Below are 17,609 nucleotides of genomic sequence, written 5' to 3'. Positions count from 1 at the left end.
TCAACTTGAGCTTGGCAACTCCGAAAAAACCGTTAAGGAAAATCGCGAATGCTTAAAAACCGCTATAAAATATTTTCCCTTAGGGGTCCCTCTAAAATATAGAGCAACCCCTTTCCAATAGATTTTACAAAAGTAGTGAATTTCTTTATATAATTGACAAATACAACTTAAGAAGAAAAACTCCCCGATGTGGGACTACAAGGTTTATATAGTTTCTTAAAACTAATAAAAATTGGAAACTCCACGATGTGGGACTAAAAAGTTTCATTCATAAAATAAAACAATAAATTATAATTTTTTATTAAAACTTTAAAAAATCATTTTTTTTATTAATCGTTTTCCAACAGTCTCATATTCCCATGCCGTTATATCCCCAACGTTTATGCCTGTTCTTGAATCTATGTAGCCGTGCAAGACAAACCCCGTATTCCCAGTATTCACACGATTCACGCACCAAAAATTGGAAGCACCAAAAATTTGTGCCCTTCTTTTCTGTGGAAAATGAAACGGTTTTCCAAATTTAAGCATTTCTAACAATAGCTTCCTTTTTAAAGGAACGAATGGTGATGCTCTTCATTTCCGCTGTCTTCTCTGTTTAGCTGTAAGCACCATTCAAAACCCATGCGATTTTCTCCCTACAACCCCCGTCTTCTTCACCCAAATTTGGTTTCCAAAAAGATTTTTGATCAGAGAGAGAAAAGGAGATGGCCGAGTTCCGGTCAGATCACCGAGCATATGGTGGTTTTGACCGAAACTTCGAGATAGTGAGCTACAACGGACAAATGAATAATTATAATTCACGCTGTCATGAGCATGGTCCTACAACTGCTGCTTCGCAGCCAAATCGTTCTTCACGTGGAGTTTCGACGGCATCAAAGAATTCATCAACCAAGTCTTGTTCAGCTACTCCTTGGAGTTTTAATGATCCGGAAATGAAGAGAAGAAGAAGAGTTATTAAATATAAATGTTATGCTGTTGAAGGCAAGGTTAAATCTTCTGTATGTAGAGGTTTTCGTTGGTTCAGAAACAAATGCTCTGAGATTGTTCATGGATATTAGCTCCATACAACTATAATACCACATGGAGAGACGGAGTCAAGGGAGATAGATAGAGAGACGGAACTGAGAAACATGGCATTTTTTTTTATGTTTTTAATTCAAATACAATGTCCACTATTTCATCAAGATTTTTCTTAATCTAGTTCTCCTTAATTGTTCATTTTTCTTCTTCTAATGCAGTCATGAAAAAAATGTATGGAAAATGAGAATCTTAAAAGAATGGAAGAAAATGGAGGTTAGGTAGAATGCATCTAAGAGATTCAAGATCAACAGGTTTTCTCCTCTTTCAATTTCTTATGTGATAGGTACCTTAATTCCTTGCAAAATTTGTTGATGAACGGGCCACCCTAGACACTAGTGACTAATGGTTAAATAACGTTGTTTAGTGATGATACCCAATCTTACGTCCAAAACCTAGGCAACAATTCACCTATCGAAAAAACGGATTGGCTATCCTTGCAAACATTATTTGTCTATAACTAATGCGGCAGAGAACCCAAACTAGGTTAGCATGATGTTTAGCTTTGAGTATAATAGGAGAGAATCCAAATGGTTCTCTCCATGACATTTTATTTGTTAAATCATTTTTTTTCTCATTGATTCTTGTTCATCAAATGGTTGATGATGTGTCACGCTTTCAAATTCTCCAAGCAATTTTTCGCGAAGATATAACTCGGCAATACAAAGGTTCAGTGATCTCTTATCACCCACTTGTATTTCAGTCTTATAAGATTGTACCAATACAATCAGCCAACTCTACCAAGAGTATGCAACGGAAGTCTTACTCAGATTTTCTCTACCAAACAATGTAGCCCATACTACAAAGAGGTTCTTGCCAGGTTTATGCTTCACAGAATTGGGGGAGTATAATCAAATCAACAGAGAACCAATGGCAAACATATAAGCCAACAACTCACTTTTATTAGCTTAAGGGGAAGATACAAAAACGTCCAACCAATGAACTTACAAGCTTATTCTCTAAGTCTCTACTTCAAATGGTTCCTCAACACTCGAACTATTGAACAACTTGATTTGTGTAGCTTCTCTGGCTATTTCTAATGCCAAGAAGCCAGGGCCAATCCGTATGCAACTCTGTTGCACTCCCCATGAACAGCCATCTGTCCATGGGCAGTTCCCTAACCGCCAGTTCCACCTTTTTAACTGCTAGCTTTAGTGTTGGCTTGCACAATGGCGCCACACCTGTCTTCAATGGTTAGGATATACCAAACACGGTTATAAAGCACTTTATAACCGCCTCTAACTTACGCTCTTGCTCTGGCATGTGTGTGATGCACACACACTCACAACTGACAGCTTGAACTCAAGTCCGACAATCATTATGCGTCACTGAACTTTGACCCTGCCAATGTTCGATAATGATTGTGCATCACTCCCTCTTGGCCTACGCCAAATGCCCGACAATGATTACACTTCATGTAACTTGCACTTCTGCCAACCTTCAACAATACTGTTATTATGGCTTGCGTTGCACTATTATGGCTTGCATTGCACTATTATGGCTTGCATTGCACTATTATGGCTTGCATTGCGAACTTAGCTCATTTGGATGCCAACATCAAATATCTTGCCAACTGAGTCTTGACTTGCTTAATTCAACTTCATGCTTCATATGCATCACTCGCATCTCTTTTGGCGAACAGTTATCACCAATGGCGCGTTTGGCCCCGCCATTGTTGCACATGCATAGTCCAAGCCTTGGACAAAGCTTAGGACCATGTCAAAGTCATTCCATGACTTTGCATATCATCCTTTATTCCTTCCTTGAGATGGGCTAACTCTGAATAAGGATATGCAACACTATCGCATAATGTTTCCAATGCTAAGTAACCTTTCTTGTCTCAGCCATCTTGGCGCTACATCGTCGGTCATGCAGCTCCATCTGCCAGGTTACCAATTCTGTGACGCACGATGATTGTGCACCACTATGTGGACCGGTCATAGACCTCCCCCACCTAATCCATTCAACGTCCTCGTTGAATGCAACATTAGTTCAGCCTCTACTGAACTTTCCTTGGCCTTGTACGCTTCCGAGTCACTCTCAGAAATCAGCAACTTCGTTTAGCTTTTAACCTTGCCAAACCTCCTTTGCCTAGTACTTTACGCCGCCACTTAGTTTGTTTGCTTTGCCATTAAGCCTATGAATTCCAGCTTCATTGTTGCATCGTCTACTATGCTTCAATCTCTACTTCATTCACATCTCAACACCCAAATGCTACTTGCAATCTGTTGCTATGCTTCTTGCATCAACACAAATTTTTCTATCAAGCCATTCCGTGCCTAAGTGTACACTTCAAACAGCTAACATATCACTCTGATATGCTTAACTTAGCTTACTTGCCTTCAATTCCGACTGACATTGCTCCTTTGCAACTCAACAGGCCTTACGGTAGACTAAGTGTTCTTCAATCTTTTTGCAACCCTCTTGTGCAAACTTGACTGAAATGCATGACATTAGCCATGACTTAGGATACCCCTGACATCAGACCGTCTCTCTAGAGACCAGGCTCCTCTTCACGCGCCTTTGAAACTAACAAGGCCTCACTTGTTCTTTCAAACTGCTACGCTTTAATGTAGCGTAAAAACAACATCATGTTCTCCCTAACTATGAGTTACTCTCAACTCATATGCTTGATGGACTTACATCTTCATTCTTGCTGGGTTACTCCATGCTATCGCTGCCAAATACTGTCGCACTTCTACGTAACTCTCCCAACAGCAAACTCGCATATGCCACCAACTTTACTTCTTTGCTTGGTTTTGCTTTCAACGTTTCTTATTGTATACTTTGGCTAAGTATACTTGTAGTGCTTCCCCAATGAACTTAGCTTTACATTAAGCAAAAAGATACAAGGTTTTTGCTTAAACACCTCGTTCATTCATTACACTAACCTTACATAAGAAACATAGGGACCATTCCCATTACACCACGGCCAACACTCAGCCTAAACTGAAAGCAAATACATTACCAAAGTAAATACACCAACTAAAGTATGCTATCTTCAAAGACCATAAGATCAGCAACACCCAACTTAACTTGAAAACAGAAACAACAAACATATAATATGCCAAAGTCTCCATACTTCAGCAACCTTGCAGGTTCAGGCACTTGCAAACAGCAATGGAAGGCCCCTGCTTCATGCATACTCTAATCATGGCGAATAAGGGATGCTAAGATCCATAGGATATCTAAATTCCATATGAATCTCAGCTAAGCTTTCTTCAAACGATCGAACAGGAGCAAACTCACTTGCATTTACCATATCGCACTTCATATCAACCAGAATAACTTTCCTTACACCTTTCACGAAACAAGGTGCACTTGGACTTTGTATGAAAATCCCGCCAAGGTGAGGCATCACTGTTGCCTCTGCTTCTTTGAAAAAGTTGTTACCAAGGGATCATCTCAAAGTCATTGAGATGCATCACCATTACACTGATCTGGCCACGCCATTCTCCCACTTCAACATTCACCACTTCCATCCCCTTGATTGGCTTAGCTATATCATTCACTGTCTTCATGCAGTGACCAACATGATATACTTCTAAACCCAAGTACTCTTCCAATGACAAGCTCATAACAGTATGCGACGCACCTGTATCTGCCATGCCCCAGAGACGATGATTGTGTATGCCAACATTCACATAAACCAGGCCAGTGCCACTCAGCCCATGCTGTATTGCTGCCGTTTGTGCTACTATGTTGCATAGTTGAATAGGATTAACATGCTCTGCTTGATCATCTTCTTCTTTGTCACCACTACACTCAGTGACGATTGCAGACAATTTTTCTTTCTTTGGACAATCACGCGCAAGGTGAGGACCCTTGCATAAGAAACAACCACCAGCCTTGTTCTTTGCAGCCAAACTATCATCCCTTTGATAGCTTTTATCCTTGGCCTCAGAACTTTTCTTATCCTTGTCCTTACTCTTCTGGTTTTTCTTGTCCTAGACCTTCCTATTAGCATGAATTGAGGTATTGACTGATCTATAATCAACAAGGTTGTCCACGATTGCAATGTCCGAAGGTAGGTCTTTGGCACCTTGCCTTCGTACTTCGGCCTGAACCCATGCTTGCAAACTAGATGTAAAATTAAACAACTTGTCTTCCTACGACATGTTGCGAATGTCTAGCATCAGAGACGAGAACTCTTTCACGTATTCCCGTGGTGTACCGATATGCCTTAGCTTACGCAAGATCTCTCTGGCTAGCCAAGCAACATTGCTTGGTAAGAATTGACTCTTCAATTCTTCTTTCATGACATCCCATGTCACGATGCCTGGACGACCAGCAGTAAAGTCATCATCAGTTCTAGTTCTCCACCATAACTTTGCATCACCCTCCAGGTACATGCTAACGAGAGTAACCTTTTGTTCTTCCGGGGTTCTGCCGGCCTTGAAGTATTGGTCCATGTCCCAATGAAATTCTCCAATGATTTCGCATCTCTTGCGCCAGAAAATGCCTTAGGTTCTGGGACTTTAATCTTCGTAAAGTCACTGCCACTACCACCTGCAGTAGCTTGATCTGACCCAATTACACCCACCATTCGCCTCAAGACACTTAACCCATCAGTTAGTTCTTTCAAGGCTCCTGTGAACATGGTCTTAACAGCATTGATTTGGCCTTCCAAATCGGTATGCTTCTTGGTTTGACTCAAGCATATCAGCAGCGTACTCATCAAGAGCATGTATGCGAGCCAATACTGTTGCATTATAATTGGCATTGTTAGGATGGCGCACCTCATCGACAATCTTGTCTTCCAAGTCCGCTGCCGTATCAGTTAAGGCATCCAACGTACTCTTCTTACCAGCCATTATCTCTTTGCAAATTCAGCAACTAAACTCGATCACAACAGAGAAAATCTTCCAACACAAAGCCAAAACAGAACAACCTGGGCTATGATACCCGTACTGTCACGCCTTCAAATTCTCCAAGCAATTTTTAGCGAAGGTATAACTCGGCAATACAAAGTTTCAGTGATCTCTTATTACCCACTTGTATTTCAGCCTTATAAGATTGTACCAATACAATCATCCAACTCTACCAAGAGTATGCAACGGAAGTCTTACTCAGATTTTCTCTACCAAACAATGTAGCCCATACTACAAAGAGGTTCTTGCCATGTTTATTCTTCACAGAATTGGAGGAGTATAATCAAATCAACAGAGAACCAAAGCCAAACATATAAGCCAACAACTCACTTTTATTATATTAAGGGGAAGATACAAAAACGTCCAACCAATGGACTTACAAGCTTATTCTCTAAGCCTACAACAAACTCACTCTCTACTGCAAATGGTTCCTCAACACTCGAACTATTGAACAACTTGATTTGTGTAGCTTCTCTGGCTATTTATAATGCCAAGAATCCAGGGCCAATCCGTATGCAACTCTGTTGCACGCCCCATGAACAACCATCTGTCCATGGGCAGTTCCCTAACCGCCAATTTCACCTTTTTAACTGCTATCTTTAGTGTTGGCTTGCACAATGGCGCCAAACTTGTCTTCAACGGTTAGGATATACTAAACACGGTTATAAAGCACTTTATAACCGCCTCTAACTTCCGCTCTTGCTTTGGCATGTGTGTGATGCACACACACTCGCAACTGACAGCTTGAACTCAAGTCCGACAATCATTATGCATCACTGAACTTTGTCCCTGCCAATGTTCGATAATGATTTTGCATCAATCTCTCTTGGCCTACGCCAAATGCCCGTCAATGATTACACTTCATGCAACTTGCACTTCTGCCAACCTTCAACAATACTGTTATTATGGCTTGCATTGCACTATTATGGCTTGCATTGCGAACTTAGCTCATTTGGATGCCAACATCCAAATATCGTGCCAACTGAGTCTTGACTTTCTTAATTCAACTTCATGCTTCATATGCATCACTCGCATCTCTTTTGGCGAACAGTTATCACCAATGGCGCCTTTGGCCCCACCATTATTGCACATGCATAGTCCAAGCCTTGGCCAAAGCTTAGGACCATGCCAAAGTCATTCCATGACTTTGCATCTCATCCTTTATTCCTTCCTTGAGATGGGCTAACTCTGAATAAGAATATGCAACACTATCGCACAATGTTGCCAATGCTAAGTAACCTTTCTTGTCTCAGCCATCTTGGCGCTACATCGTCGGTCATGCAGCTCCATCTTCCAGGTTACCAATTCCGTGACGCACGATGATTGTGCACCACTATGAGGATCGGTCATAGCAGGCCATCAAAGAAGAGAAAGTAGGAAGAGTTTAGTTTTAGTTTGTTTTGTTTCTTCGAAAATGAGGATAATCTAAGAAAATATTGATGACACTGATTTAGGAAATCGGAAACTTTATTTACAATTTTCAATATCACATAAAAATCATACAAGTTGTAGCATCTTCACAAATTCTTGCCTATCAAGTACGAAGAATTCAAGACGATTGTTGAAGAACCAAGGAAATCAAGCATAGTGGATTTTGAGTTGAAAGTTTACTATTTTTGAATTTATATGTTTTGAATAGTTTTGCCACTAAAATTGACAAAGGGGGAGATTGTTATAGGAATACTCGGTTGAACCCACAAGTTTTGTTAACCAAAGCTTGTTCAATGGTAGTTTATCAAAACTATATCTTGGTTTCTAGTCTACTAAGTCAAATATCGGACTATGTTAATATTTGTTAGTTGAGTGTCAGACATCACCCTCGAAGACTGAAGATCGATGAAGACATTTGAAGAACTTCATTAATCAGGTATGTGAAGACTAAACCACTCTGTTTTACTCACTAACTTACCATTTATCTTATGGGACTATGTCATATGACTTCTAGTAGATTTACAAAGAAGAAATTTGGAGTCAAGGTTGTCTTTTAAATATTTTGAAATATGATTCAATCATAGATGTTCAAAGGTTCTTGAAAATATGGGGGTACCAAAATACACCATCAACTTTTTCTTAGGCAACCTGCATGGACTAATCTCAAATATCCGAGAGTTCAACTTAATGAATCTCAATCAGGAAAGATATTAAGAGCTTATATCTCCTTCTCTCACAATCAGAATATTACAGAGACAAGTCCGTGAACCTGATTATATCGTGAGAGTACTTGGACGATGCAAAAGATCAATGTCCAAGAATCAATCAAGTCGTATCCAACAATTGCGATGGACTTATCTACTTGAATTGATTTTAACGTACAACCTGTGATATTTCAATTACAAAGATAAATAATATAATGCGGAAAAGAAATAACACAAACATCAAAAATTTTGTTAACGAGGAAACCGCAAATGCAGAAAAACATCGGGACCTAGTCCAGACTTGAACACCAAACTGTTTAAGCCACTACAGACACTATCCTACTATCATAACTTTGGACTGGAATGTCGTTGCGATTGAATGAAACTGTCACAAGAATTCAGTTACAGTCGCGCTCCTTACGCCTCCTAAATCCCAGCAGGACTCTGCGCAATTGATTCCTTAGTTGACGTCCTTTACAACCTAAGAGTTGCTTCAACTTAATTGAAGACTTTTGATAATAATCTGCCTCCTACAAAAAATCCTATATGTGATTTCCTTTCTGATCAAAGATCAAGGTGAGGTAGGAAACCGATTGCAATAGACAAGGTATAGAAAACCTCAAACTCCGGTCTTATAACTCCCGAAGAGCAGCCTAGATTATTATTCACCTCACTAGTATAAACTTGTGGAATCACAAAGTCGGAGACGAGAAACTTTGTGATTTCTATCTATCTTGTTTGTTGGAGCAAGGCTCAACAATCAAAACAGGATCAGGATACACGAACTACCAAGATAACGATAATTGGACCTGGCTTCACGAACCCTAGGTGAAGTATTCTTAGTCGCTAACCCTAGAAGGGTTTTAATGAGAGGATGACTCTAGTTTACTACTAGGACACACAAGAATACTGTCAGGGATTCAAAGATCCCAATTGTTTGAGGTTTTCCTTTTACAGACTTTCAAGATCAAGGTTGCTTTGGAAATAAGCTAAGGTAGCTTTGGAATCAAGCAATCAATAATCACCATCATATGAAAATTAAACTTGACTTGAGATAAACATAGCAGAACACACACTCTGGTTAGGATGAACCATAACCGAACCGTGTATAACGCTTGGTTCGTAAAAGTTAGCCGAAACTAGCCAATTGAACAATAATCTTAACCTATAACGTTTTAGGACTTTTCTTGAGTCACAAATGTGATCAATCATGTCTAGATGTGTTTTTAAAGAGTTATTCAAATGTCGATTATCTCATAGAAATAATTTTGATGCATCTGAAAATATTCGACAGGGTAAGTACGTGTACCGGTTAGGTATACTATACTTGTTCGTGAATATTCTTGTCATAGTATGTGTACCAGGTATGTGTACCCTTAAGACAAAAACAAGTTCAGGAACTCACCGATCTTTTATGGTATGCGTACCTTTCTGGTTTGCATACTAGGTATGCAAGCCTTTCTAGTTTACGAGTTCACAGACTTTTTATGGTATGTGTTAGAGCACTGCTCGGTCGAACTCGCAAGCGTTGCTATCTCAAGCTTGTTTGTCAAGTTTAGTTGCCAAAACTCTAAGTATTGATTTCTAGTCTACTTAGCTAAGTCTCGGATTATGATAGAAAGTGTAGTTGAGCATTAGACTTCACAGCGTTCATCGATTGAAGACGAAGAACTACTAAGTGGAGCTTGTGGAACTTCATCAATAAAAGGTATGTGGAGACTTGAAATCATCTATTACCCAAAAGTCTATCTACTCTATCTCCTATTTGAGACAAAAGTCGTATCGCTATATAGACTTCAATTATGCACATTTTATATTTCGAGCTTAGTTTAACTCGCTTACATATTTCTCGAAATATGTGTTAGTAAGCTTTCACTTTAACCAAGTTCATCTTATATTCTTGAGTAAAGTCAAAAGATGATCATGTGAAAATCGCTTTGTAACATCTTACGTGATTTGTGTGAGACAGTTATTTGATGTAGACTCAGAATGTTTCGTATTGATCATTCGATCACTTGAAAATTGCTTTGAAGCTAATAGTTTGTGTGAGACAGCTATTTTCGTCTTCCGAGAATGTTTCAATGATTGAAATGGAGTTTAGAACAATTGGATATAAGCATAGTATGCGTACTTGCATATATGTAATCCAAGCCCGGGAACCATAGTATGCATACCCGTATGTGTACTGGTTGGTTTAATGAAAGTCTGGGAACCTTGTACACATACCGGTACGCATACTGGCGTGAGGTTCAAGTCCAGGAATTTCTGTTGAGTTTGGAAGGTATGTGTACCAGTTCGTATACTGGTGAACCCAAACTTAGTCCGGGTACTTAGGTATGCGTACCCGTATGCATACCTGAGTAAGTTAAGTTCTAAAATCGATTTTTTCATGAACTAATATATTTATATATTAAGGAATGCAATCTTTTGCAAACCGTGGCTATAATGTTCATGACTTGATTCGAGTGAATCAAAATCGATTTTGCTTCAATTGTGTCTTATATACTTCTATGAGAATATAAACAATTGAACAACTCTAGAACTAGTTTCATTTGAGTCATTTGAACTAGTTATGTTTAAGATGAATGAGTTTGACATGAAAGTGTGCATATGGCTAACTTCGGTTAACTATTGTTGAGCCAACAAAGGTGTACACGTTTAGGTACGGTTGCTCATATCTAAATGAAGTCACTTTTTATTTGTGTGTAACAAGCTAAGTTCGATCTAATGGTTGAAAGATATCACTAGTGGAAAATGGCCTACCAGAGACATAATGCAATGACACAAATGGGAATGTCGCGATTCAACCACATACTTAAACTGTCGTTGACTTTGGTCAAAATGTCGTTGTGTTTGGACTTTTGTTGACTTAAACACCGATGCTTCCTATGATGTCCTTGACTAAAGTCAAACTGTCGTAGGTTAGGACTTTGGTTGACTTGCACAACGTCACTCACGTAGTATTGTTTGCTTGGTAGGATATTCCATCTCTACGGTCAGGATTTTCTCTGAAAATTCATAAACAGTTGGATCAAAATATCACCTCACCTCTCAAAGCAGAGAGAGAGAACATATTATTCCCCGCCTCTCTCTTTAGTATCTACTTTTCTATCTCACCTTCACAGATGAAGTGAACTTCATCCCACCATTTCCTCTCAGGCTCTCACTGAATCTAAAACTAACCCAGATCTGCAACTTCATTTCTAATCCGTGGAATCAACAAATTTAGAACAATCAAACTCACCTCAGCCACCGCTACTCACCAGCAAAACTTACTTTCCTCTATTTTCTTACCCTAAATCTAGTTTTTCACTTTTCAGAGTCTCAGACTCTCTTCACTCTCCACTCACTCCAGCGCCACCACCACGACCTTCTTTATTTCTCACAGTGACTCACATCACCAATAATTGAAGAATCAACTGACTTGCAAAATCATTAGCAAGGTAAATTTAATGATTCGTTTTGAGTTTAGTTGTTTTGGGTTCAGATTTAATTGAAAAAACTACCGATTTAGTTTTTTCATAGAATCAATTTTGTGGGTTTTCATTAGAATGAAACCCTAGGTTTTTATAATTAGGGGATTTTAAAATTGGGGGTTTGTAGTGGTAACAAGTGACTGATTCTTCATTTCTTACATGTTCTTTTGTTTGGATTATGGTTTTTGATTTTTGATTTTTGATTTTGTGTGGTTTGATGTTGAACCAGTAAGTGATAGAGTTGGAAGGGGAGACTTTAAACTTCAAAGGTTTGTAATTTTATCTGCATATTTTTATTGTTCTTTTTAACAATTTTGGTTTTTAAAATAATCTATTGTATTAATTTTTGTATATTATTGAACCCAAAAGATTTGGTTTTGTATTAATGTGGTTCAGAAAAAATTGTGTTCTTACAATATTTTCTGCTTTTTGCAGCACACTTGGTGGTAGTCATGGAGTGCCGAAATTTTTATATCATGGTATGTTCTGGTTGGTTTTTGCTAACAGGTGAGGTTGTTTCAGTTATTCATTGTGTGTGTGTGTTTTGTACATGATTATATTTGATATGTCTGTCTTTAGAAACATCTTTGCTGATGGTTTGTTGACTGCGATTAATTTTTGATAAGACTGTATAATGATTTATGCTTCACAATGCTTGTTAGAGCGTTTTGCTGCTGTAATCATGAGAATAAGGGAGCCTAAAACAACAGCGTTGTATTTGCTTCCAGTAAGATGGTACATACTGCTTTTTATTTTACTCTGCACTTTAAGGGAATGCATTGAATTAGCTTGTTTTGGTAGCCCTTTGCAAAAATGCCAGACTCGGACCTGAAAAGTTTTTTTTTTTGTTCATATCTTAGGGATGTTTTAGTGTGTACGTATGTATTTTGACCTACATACTGGATAGTTGACCTTTAAACTGATGTGCGTGCTTCTTTTTTAAGGTACACAACGGGGCTAAGAGCGAGCAGCAGTCAAAGCTTGCAGCTAGAAAGGTATTAATCCCTGGAAATGTTCCGGATTGTAGCTTATCTTCGCTAACTGAGAAGCTTCTTTCATGGTATTGATAGTTGGATGGTATCAATATTGTTGATAAGTTTCTCAAAATGACATATACTTCTGTTTTGCAGTATGCTCGAATTATACAAAAGCTTAGGTTTCCAGCCATGTTTAAGGTATTTGTCTGTATAGGGCTCGATTGGCTGATTTATCATTTGTGCTCATTGGACAATGTCACTTACAAATTGTTGTTCTGGTTTAGGGCTCTAAAATTCACACCACCGTTGGCTCCTGTCATGTAGAATTCCCTATTAGGCTTGAGAGGCTGTCATATTCTCATGGTCCCTTTTCAAGTGTAAGTAGTTGTTCAGTAATTGGTCAGAGTGAGACCATTGTGTAACCTTTGTTGGGGTATCTTTTTTTCTTGTCGGTTTCGTGGGGTATTTCTTATTTGAATTTATCTGCAACTTGTTGGTACAGTATGAGCAAGAACTCTTCCCAGGTCTAATCTATCAAATGAAACAGGCAAAGATTGTGCTGCTTATTTTCGTATCATGCAGAATGGTTCTCGCGGGTGCAAAGGTAAATTAATTTATGTAGCATTGTTACTCTTTTTTTACATGTGTAATTATATTTTTTAACTTCACGATGTTAGATGATTTATGGTGCCTGGTTTGGTTTGTTTCAGGTTCGAGGTGATATATGTACACAACCTTTGATAATATATATCCAGTCCTAAGTGAGTTCAGAAAGAGTCAGCAGTAAGATATGATACTCCTTGCTCAAGTATCTTCGAAGAAATAGTTCCTCGCCAATGAATGTTTTTCATTTTGTTAGTATGAATAAGATCCACTGTCATGGACCTTATCAAATTACTGCTCTACCTACCTGCGGAAAAATATACAGATATGTTTACAAAGGATTCTTTGTTTGCAAGGTACGACACCAAACAAAGTTCAGCATTCGTTGTGATTTTACAACATATTCTAATGTTTCTGGACACAAATACTGCAGATTTAGGTACTTCTTACACTGCCTCTGTATATATATGTATGGACAACAGCTGCGACTATTGCCTGTTTTTAGCTTCCGGTAGTTTCTTACTCTTTTCTTTCATGATATTAAATTTGATATTTAAAACTCTTCTATAGGTTTAGGATTTTTTTTTAGGTAGAGTGATATAAACCGATGATCTCCAAATGCTTTCAATTCGTATAATATAATTTCCTTGTTCTCATATATCTCTGCTATCTCGTCTTTCCAAAGAGAGTTTTTCTTACTGAAACTAATGCATATTTATATAGTTGGCGGAGCAATAATCAGCTATGGAGCAGCTTCGTCATTGGTCCTTACTTTTGGAACCTAAAGTAGCAATAAGTGGCTTAGAAAGCAACTGTCTTACTATCAAGGGATACCTACACACATGAGTATTTTGAACTGCATGCATCACATCTAGAAGGCCTGTAGTAGGAAAATACAGTGATTTCTCTAAAAATAATAAATCCTGCCGACTTCCTAAACAGAGTGGAAATGGTTCAACAACATCTATGGATTAGTTTAATATAGTGTCTGCAGCATGCATGGACTGAATCTTGGTGTGTCTTTGTTCTGTTGGTGGTTCAGTCTTGTGGCTATGTTCTTAATTTTGCCATTTTATCGGGAGGCCTATGTCTATAATATAAGCTATTTTGTGCAAGTTTTGCAGTGATTTTGTGCACCTGTTAAAAACTTGGTAATATCCCCCTTGCACTAGCTGTCGAGTGTCAACTCTTTTTAGTAAGTGACTCTGATTAATGACATATCTTGCTTATAGTCGTTGTACTCTTTCCTGTATTCGGTGCTTGTACGTGTTTGTTGTTATTTTTTCTGATATGTATCTCATTTGAATTGTGCCTGTTATCTGCTCAACTCGGGTGAATTGGTTATTTTATTTGTCTGTTAGTCATTTTTCGATCTGAACAACTGAACACACAATGTTCTTATGTGTTAGATTGACCTGTGCATAATTTACTAACTAATTTGTTTTGGTGAAATAGTTATTAGTAGATCGACAAGCTGCATCTGGAACTAGCCCGGCATCAGCCATTAGGAACTACCAGTCTTCGCACACTATCTCCAATTTTAAAGGTACTCAGGTTACTTCTTAACCTCATGTAGAACTGTAATCATCTAAGTGTTAGTTCATTGGTACCGTGCATTTGTTAAATGCATCTTAGGTGGCTAATGAGAGACTTGATCACCGAAAATCATTCTTGTCACATATTCCACCATTTCACCAAAGCTAAAAAATAAACTTCTATCTGAATGAAATGCTTTTGTTTGCGTTATCTTGTGTGAACCATTCCTCATCCGAGTACGTTGGCTAGCATTTAGCAAGTTTTGTGCACTTTAAACAAAAGGGAGGAATTTGTAATGAGATTTATCTACTTTATTTTCCATCATTCTGTTATTCAGTGTACAAGTTCACAAGCATATGGAACTTGTCACTAACCAATTTTTGTGAGTATTGAGTACCCTTTTGTAGTTTTTTTCTTTCATATGGATGCATATAACATAGCATAGTAAACTGCAAGAGACTCTAAGTGTGGTGTGTAAGGCTTGTAGTTTTTGCACACCGGGGTGTTTGCCAATTCAGCTAAGGTTTTAGCTTGATGTTCTACTTGCTGTGCAATTTGTGTATTCACGATGATCCACTTTGGGATTTTAATACTTTGGTTTATGTTGGTAAAATGCAGATCCTACAATATTGGTTTAGGATTCAAGACTCCCCGAGAAGCTACTGAAGGTTTGTGATAACCCTTGAATACTTAAAAGTATTATGCATCGTATACAATCTTTAATTCTTGTTTTTCTTAATTGTGTAAAGTTCTGCAAGTTTTCTGTCGTATGTACACTCTTGTTATGTTCGCTAATACCCGATAGTTTCTGTTGCAGGAAAATCATAGTGGGATATGAAACTTGGACATTGTGGTTTGCATTGTTAGTTTTCTTATGGGATCCTTTCCAGCCAACAACGGAAATCAGAATTACTACTTCAACTTCGAATCCAGAAGAATAAGAGTGGGAGATGCCTATGATCTCAAAGATCAGCTTGATAAGGTATTGATGCTCACTCTCTATTTTCCTATCACCTAAGGTATCTTATACTCTGGTTGTGTAAAGCCCTGTCTCCCTTTTACCCTTTTTGTATGCTATCGTTTCGGGTTTCATTGAATTATGTGAATTATTAGTTTTTCGACTAATGATATAGCCTTCACTTTCAACCTTAATCATGTTTTCTCTGCCATACCGAATATTTGTTGTAGCAAGGGAAGAAGCGTCTAGTTGATTACCTCGAAAATGTTAAGAGTTGTTGTAGCAAGAGTGGTCAGATTCACAAAACTAATACTTGATTTTTGAAATTTAGGTCCAAGGGAGGATACGTCTTATACTTGAGATGCTACTCTTTTAGCTTATGCACCCTTAACATTGTACATCTACATGTCTTTTAATTTCTTTCTCAGACTCTCCTCTTGGCCATAAATGATGATCAAGCAGGATTGAATTTGCAGGGTCAGATTTCCTTACATAACCTAGCATATAAGGTCTGACATTTTACCCGTACTCTGAATATAGTTCGATACCTTTATGGATGGCATCTCTCTCTTACAGATGGTCTCATGAGGGTCACTGATGTCATGATTGATGGTAAGATCGATGTTGCTGCTGGACAAGTTAATGTTGGAAAGGGTTGTGCATCTGCAGTTCTGTTCGTAAGTAAGCTGGTGCCAAGGTCATGATGACTGAAATTGTTGAAATCTTTAGGACTTTTATCACTTCTCTTTAAGAAACCTTTAACTTGTTAATTAGCAGCTGAATCCTTTTTTCTTTTTATGAGTTTGGACTAAATTTATGAGTACAATTCAATGTAATAGAGTTGTCATTTTGTATTAGATGAATTTGGTTTTAGAATTTGAATTTGAATTGTCATTTGAATTTCAATGTAATTTGAGTTTCAGTTTGCTGTAATTTGAATCTGAATCTGAATCAGAATTGGTTCAGCCCAGTCAGAATGACAGCAGTAGCCAGCCAAATCCGACGTATTTTTAATATTAAAATAAATCAAATCTACGACATCATACAGATGTCGTGCTTAGCGGCATTTTGAAAGCATCGTTATTTAGGGGCATCTTGAAAGTGTCGTTTCAGAAAAAGACACTGAATCTTTTCAGCGGCACTCTGGTAGTATCTTTTAACCGTATGAAACGACACTATTCGACTATCTTAAAACGGCTATTTTCCACTAGTGTATTAGCTTGAGTCTAATCAGGTTTTCATCTAACGGTGAAAATTAAATGCTTTTTTACCAAGGTAGCATTGATTGCTGATTTGAAGACTATATAAAGGAGAACTCTAGCAACTGGGAAACCTAATCCCCACACCTCCTATGTGATACTAGTTGCGACTAGAGTCGATTCTTCTTTAACCTTAGGTTTTTCAAGAAACCCTGTAGGTTAACGACTCGAAGACTTCATTGGGATTGTGAAGTTATACCCAACTTTTTTCTCTGTAGTTGCCTGTTCTGATCTTGCAGTTTTCTATCGTGATTGAGTACTATCTTCTCTAAGATTTTCTCGAGATTTAATCTCCGATAGGCAAGATAAAAAGTAGTCACAACATCTACGTCTCATCGTTTGTGATTCCACAATACCTTGTTTCGCTACCATAAGATTAAGATTATTGTAAGGTGATTGATATTTCTAGGTTGTTCTTTGGGAATATAAGTCCGGTATATCAATTGGTTCTTGTTGACCTTGATTTATCAAAAGACAGAACAAAACTCATAGGTTTATCTGTGGGAGATAGATTTATCTATTCAATAGACTTTTGTGTGTGAGACGGATTGGTTTATCAAGTCTTCGACTTTGGGTCATAGCAACTCTTAGTTGTGGGTGAGATCAGCTAAGGGAATCAAGTGCCCAGAATCCGGCGTGGTTCTAGAGGCGTAAGGAACGCGACTGTACCTTGAGCAGTGTGAGATTGGTTAGGGCTCAACTACATTCTAGTCCGAA

The 17,609-nt window shown here is 38.2% G+C and overlaps 1 pseudogene; it reads left to right on the top strand.

Moving 5' to 3' along the window:
• Positions 1 to 11,155: 11,155 nt before the first annotated feature.
• On the top strand, positions 11,156 to 16,566 carry LOC113358176 (annotated as a pseudogene).
• The last annotated feature ends 1,043 nt before the right edge of the window (positions 16,567 to 17,609 follow it).

Source organism: Papaver somniferum, chromosome 3, assembly GCF_003573695.1.
Source record: "Papaver somniferum cultivar HN1 chromosome 3, ASM357369v1, whole genome shotgun sequence".
Taxonomy (NCBI): Eukaryota; Viridiplantae; Streptophyta; class Magnoliopsida; order Ranunculales; family Papaveraceae; genus Papaver; species Papaver somniferum.
Note: the sequence above shows the minus strand (reverse complement) of the source record. Positions and strands in the feature narration are given on the sequence as shown.